Source organism: Lynx rufus, unplaced genomic scaffold (assembly GCF_022079265.1).
Source record: "Lynx rufus isolate CCGP_SWC_20201006 ecotype Redwood Valley unplaced genomic scaffold, mLynRuf1.p SCAF_6, whole genome shotgun sequence".
NCBI lineage: Eukaryota > Metazoa > Chordata > Mammalia > Carnivora > Felidae > Lynx > Lynx rufus.
Genome location: NW_025814878.1, coordinates 1,722,510 through 1,728,509, shown reverse-complemented (window position 1 = coordinate 1,728,509; position 6,000 = coordinate 1,722,510).

The window sequence follows — 6,000 nt, the reverse complement described above, 5'->3', positions numbered from 1 at the left end:
TCCCTTTGTTCCTTCCCCTCTCCCTCCCTTCTTTTCCTTCTTTGAGTAGAGAGACGTAAGCATGCTTAAATAATAATGGAAAAAGAAATGGAAGACACAGGCGAACAATTTCCAAAACCCTTCTCTCCTGCCCGGATGACTTTCTCATATGACCGGCAAGTTGCCAATCAAACAGCTCCATGTGGATATTCCCTGGGTACCTGAAGTTCGACAAGCCCAAGCTGATTTCCCCCTCTCCTCCTAGCTTTCTGCTTTTTGTAGGCTCCTGACTGACCCCACCAGCTATTCCCTGAGCTGCCACGTCAGGTACCTGTCGTCACCCTGGATTCCCAGTGTCATCCTACGATCCCCTCAACATCCCTCCCATCCATCGGTCTCCTTTGTCCCCACTGTCACTCCTAAGGGCAGCTAGTTGCTACTTCCTCTCCCTCCAGCCAAATGGCCACCTCGCCTCACGTCTCATATCTCAAATCCTCAAAGGGATTTTCCTCGATTTAGCAACGTCATCTTTGGAAGGAATTTCTTCATTCTGAAACCCAGCTGTAGGAAGTTTTGCAGCTTTCCAAATGTGACGTGTGGCTTCCTCGCCATTGACTCTGTCCCTTCATCCTCCTCAGTCTGGCACGCCCTTTGCCCCCGGTATCAGACCCAGCTCGAGGGGTTGTCTGACTCCCAGGAAGAATTGGCCACCTCTGTTCCAGCCTCTGATCTGATGTCACATGCCCCTCACCCTTTCTACTGTAGAGAGTAAGCTCTTTAAAGAAAGGGATACTGTTTTATTAATCTCTGTACCTCCAGCACCTGGCCCAATAGCAGAACCCAGTGAATGAATGAATGAATGAATGAATGAAAATGACGACAGGGCTAATTGTGATTTTGTGGAACTGAATCCTCGTCACTTTTTGGGCTCAGTTCTCTAACTGAGTCATAGCACCAAGTCATATCATCACCATCCAGCCACACTTCTCTCAGCCACAGGAGACCATCACAGACATCAGAAGGCCATTTGTTGCATCGCCTATGTTTCCCAAAATGTGCTGCCAGGACACCTCAGTCCTTTAAGATGATCTGTGATGGAAGGATTCCACGGTGAACATACGTTTCAAAAATAGTGTGTACCACATTGGGAATACACAACGCACTTCGAGGGCTCTGAGAAGTTTTACAGTAAAAAAGCAAAATTTGTTTCCAAAGTCTACCCAAACTTATTTGAGTCCTTTCTTCCTTCAAATCACACCTTGGAGTTTTAATATATTTTAACGCTTGCCTAAGATAGTCTTACAACTTACTAACACATTGGGGTTATTCTAGTAACATCACACTTGAGTCCTATATGACTCCTGTGCAATGATTTTTAGTGCCGTCTTCTGAAAACAAAATGGCACATGACAGTTTTTACAACTGTTTTCCAATGATAATGTATTTTGAGTTTATGACATGTTTTAGAAATTAATGCTTATTCCTCAATTAAGGAAATTCTAAAAAAAGAAGAACAGGAGAGAGAAAAATCTATGCTTATCTGAAAGATTCCACTTATGAGGTATGCGTTTGTTTTGTACAAGACTTTTTGTTCTTCCTAATGCCTTGGGGGATTAAATGCAATAAGATACATAAAGTTACTATTTTGATTTCTTATTTGAAATGTAAGTGGATTAAAGTCAGGTCCTGCTTCCTCTGGGGCTTCACTCCAGGCTCCGTAAAGAAAAGCAAGAACTGGGGCGCCTGGGTGGCGCAGTCGGTTAAGCGTCTGACTTCAGCCAGGTCACGATCTCGCGGTCCGTGAGTTCGAGCCCCGCGTCAGGCTCTGGGCTGATGGCTCGGAGCCTGGAGCCTGTTTCCGATTCTGTGTCTCCCTCTCTCTCTGCCCCTCCCCCGTTCATGCTCTGTCTCTCTCTGTCCCAAAAATAAATAAACGTTGAAAAAAAAATTTTTTTTAAAAAAAAAAAAGAAAAGCAAGAACTATTTCGAACATGCTCTGGATGGTGAGTTTTAACCTAAATATTTCTCGTTTTTAAATTTGAGATTTCAGAAACTTATGGTATATCTCCACATGTCTCCTAGACTGAAATCCATACTTCTTTCTGTTTAAAAGTTAAAAGGTACCTTGGGGCACCTGGGTGGCTCAGTCAGTTAAGCAGCTGACTCTTGATTTCAGCTCAAGATCTCATGGTTCGTGAGTTCAAGCCCTGCCTTGGGCTCTGGGGTGACAGCACGGAGCCTGCTTGGGATTCTGTCTCTCTCCCTCTTCCTCTGCTCCTCCCTCGCTAATGCGCTCTCTCTCTCTCTCTCTCTCTCTCAAAATAAATGAATAAACTTAAAACAAAAAAGTTAAAAGTTTCATCATCATTTAAAATATGCACGTGTCTGGTTGATTTCTACAGGTGAGTTTGTACTGTGTTCAGTGACCTTTCTTTAATGTCACAACACTTCAGACTGTCTGCTATGTGAAGTTTAGGGAACTGCGTTGTGAGCAGAAAGCCCTCATGCAGTTCATTCACGCAACATCTGGAACATTCACCACCACTCCCATTCATGAGTATTCTTTTCCTGAAAGGATAGCACGAATCTCAAATCTTATCGCAGAGCTGGTATTGAAAAGCTCAATTTCTCGTTTTTTTCCAAGCCAAATCTCCTAAATATTTGGATGAACTAATACCATGAAGAAGGGACTTGCCATCTGAGAAACAGTACTTAGAATTATGATTCCCAGGCTATCTGCGTCATTTCTCATCTGAGTGAGGATTATGCTAATCACTTCAGGCAAACATCTGCAGAAAGCTGTTTGATGTTCTCTAATGGAGATTTCACAGTCATAAAATATCCAAGTGGGAAGATTTCTTTCAAAATCAGTCAGTTTGTCTATCACTCTTTCTGGTGCATAAAATGCATTCCTTTCAACAAAGGTCTGCCGACCGCGCAAACTGAACATCTTTTAGATTTTGTCTAACACCTGCAAGGGCGATAAATCACCCAGTGCCCTGCCAAGTTTCCTCTGTAACTGGTGTTTTGGTGTGACCAGCTCATGACAGGCAGATCAGAAGCACATCAGAAAAACGTCACTGGAACAATAATTAGCAACTGCGTCAGGCATCTGGGCCCATTTTGATAATGTGAGATCATGGCGTTCTTGCTCTTGGATGAACAGCGAAGAACGGGTTTCTGGACACCACAGAGGACTTAATTTATTTTTCTCACTTGTATAGAGGGGAAAGTGTTCTTAGACCCGAGCGTTAAAAAAAAAAAAAAAAAAAAAGCGTTTCGGAAAAATGAATATTCTGAACTACTAACCTTATGAGTCATTAAGTTCCCCTTAAAGTGACACAGAGATCCGATGGGTTGACTGTGGACTGTCTTGTGAAATGTCCAGCATTACATTGGGAAAGACATGCATGAGAAATACATAATGCAATCCTGGTTGTTAGGAAGACCAGGAAGACACTAATGACTCGTACAGCACAATTAGAAAACGTACTTCCTGCTAAGTGGTTTGTACTGGGGGTGAGTGGTGTGACATGGGCATAAATACCCAAGAGTTAAGAGAGACAAACGTAGGGAAGAGGCACAGGGGAGATGGGATTAAGTGCAACCTGGAAGTGGAGAGCAGTTCGGAAGAATAGTTAACATTGAACCCTTCTTTGTGTCAGATACTATGGTAAACAGTCAACTTAACAGTGTTTCACTTACTGCTCCCTTCGGTTCTCTGGGCTAAATACTGCTCTTTAGCCTCATTTCACTGAAGAAGAAACTGAGATTCTCTGGGGATCTGTGATGTGTCTGAGACGCCCGGCAAATAAGTGATGGAGGAAGAAACCCAGATCCATTTCCGGAAGTTCACCACCTTGCTCCAGTAGCTGGCAGTGTTGTTGTAAGAGATGTGGGTCTAGCTATGAATACAGATATAAACGTCTATATATGGATGGAAATGGATATGATGTCTATAAACAGCACACCTTGCATATAAATACTGGAGATATATATATATATATATATATATATAGGACGTGACTTAGGCAGCAGACAGCGATAGGAGGGTATTGCAGATGCGAGAGAAGAATTACGCGTAACTGTAGTCGTAGTTGGCATAAGTTTGAGGAGGGGTCAACGAGGATACTTCCCTGAATAGCTGAAAGGGTTAGATGAAAAGGGGTTGGCTTATGGAAGACCCAGTGGGCAGGCCGGTGGGATAGCATGTGACAGGGAGTTAGGGCTGGTCTGGAGCTGAGATTCAGGGGTGTACTGGCTGCCCGAATAAGTAACCACCCTAATTTGTGTGCTTTGACAGAGTGTTTAGGGACCCATGCCCGGGCAAGTCCCCTGATCTGAGCCCAGGAGACCCGTGGCAAAGAGCTAGAACCCTGACTGTTTGGGGAGGGGGGTGAAATATACGCAGACCTGAGGGATAAACCAGAGGTGGGGAGCAGTGGGAACGTAGGGGCTGAGGCTCGAAGAGGTCCCGTCCAGTCCCCCCAACCCCACTCAGGGGCCAGCGGCCCCTAGCGAATCTGAACGAGTGCGGTGGATCTGTTCTTCCCTGGCATTGGCCAGCCTCCCAGGGGCACACGTCACCATTCTCCTTCTGTAGTTTCAAGCAAGGTGATCCCCCAGTGCATGCCAGTCACCCCACCTGGTCCCTGACCAGAGAAACATGATCTGATCTTGTTCTGGGGTACTGAGAAGACTTTCAAGCCAGATTTTTGACCACACACTCTTTTCTCCGTGTGCTCTGCCTTGAGAACCAAACACATGTGTAAGATGCACTTTCTCCGTGCACAGGAGAAGCCCCACCCACACTATTGTGGTCTTAGAGATTCCTGGGAGGTACCAGAACGGGAAAGTTCCAAAACTGCCAATAAGGCCTGTGGGATCCACATAAAGACAAGCCCCAGGGATTCCCAGGAATGCTTGGGTATGCGACCTTCTGCAGCAATGGGGGCGGTTAAAGCTGCAGGGATTCACACAGCCATCCTGAAGTGCTGCATTGGTGAGCACAGGCTGAAGATACCCAGGAGAGCCAGCTTGTCAAATACACGCTGTTCTGGTGTGCTTCAGGTGTGTTACCGGATGTGCACACAAAACCCTATGCACCACGTGTGTAAGTAAGCAAGACCACAGGATCGCAAACACCAATGGCTGAAACGGTAAAAGAGTAGAAGAAACACACATACCTTTTTTTTTTTTTTTTTTTTTTTTTTGGTTGTAGCCTTCTTATAAGACTTTGGCTTTGGAAAAACATAACTGATCACTGATTACCTAATGGTAAAACTTCTTTCTTTGTCCATCCAAAGATGAACGCTTATTTCCAAGCAGAAGAAATCTATAGCTCCGTGTATTCAGTTTCGCTTGTACTCTGTGCTAAACTCAAGGTCACGCTCAAGACAGCACACACACAAAACAATCCTCAATTTACAGATGGGCGGGGCCCCAAGAGAACACTTGTAAATTGGTTCCTGGAACACTGGGGCATTTCCCCAAGGACACAATGGTAGGAAGGAGTGCTTCACCCTCGGGACAGTCTGGAAAACTCTAGTTAACCCCTTGAGGGCTGAGGCTGGTTCCAAGAGTCACCAGGCACCTGGGAGAGACAGGATGGAGCCAGGGAGGTGGGGCTGGGTTTGGAGTTCAGGGACCGTGTCCTGTCCTTGAAAGGAAGAACTCAATGCCACAGTCATTTTGGCCACAAAATGTTCAGGACTGGTTGTCATGGCGATATATCAATACTTTTCTAAAAATAACTTTTTATTTTGAAATAGTTTAGGACTCACAAGAAGTTGTAAAAATAGTACAGAGAGTTTCTGTGCACCCTTCTCCCACTTTGTCCCATGATCATATCTTACATAACCCTGGTGTATTGTCAAAACCAGGAGCCTGATACAGTCACGATACTTTTTACCCAGTTAGGGAGCTTACTCAGACTTGCCCAGTTATCTTTTTTTCCCCCCCACACAAATATAATGCTTTAGAATTATTAGATCATTTTATTTCTCCAGTGTTACAGATGCT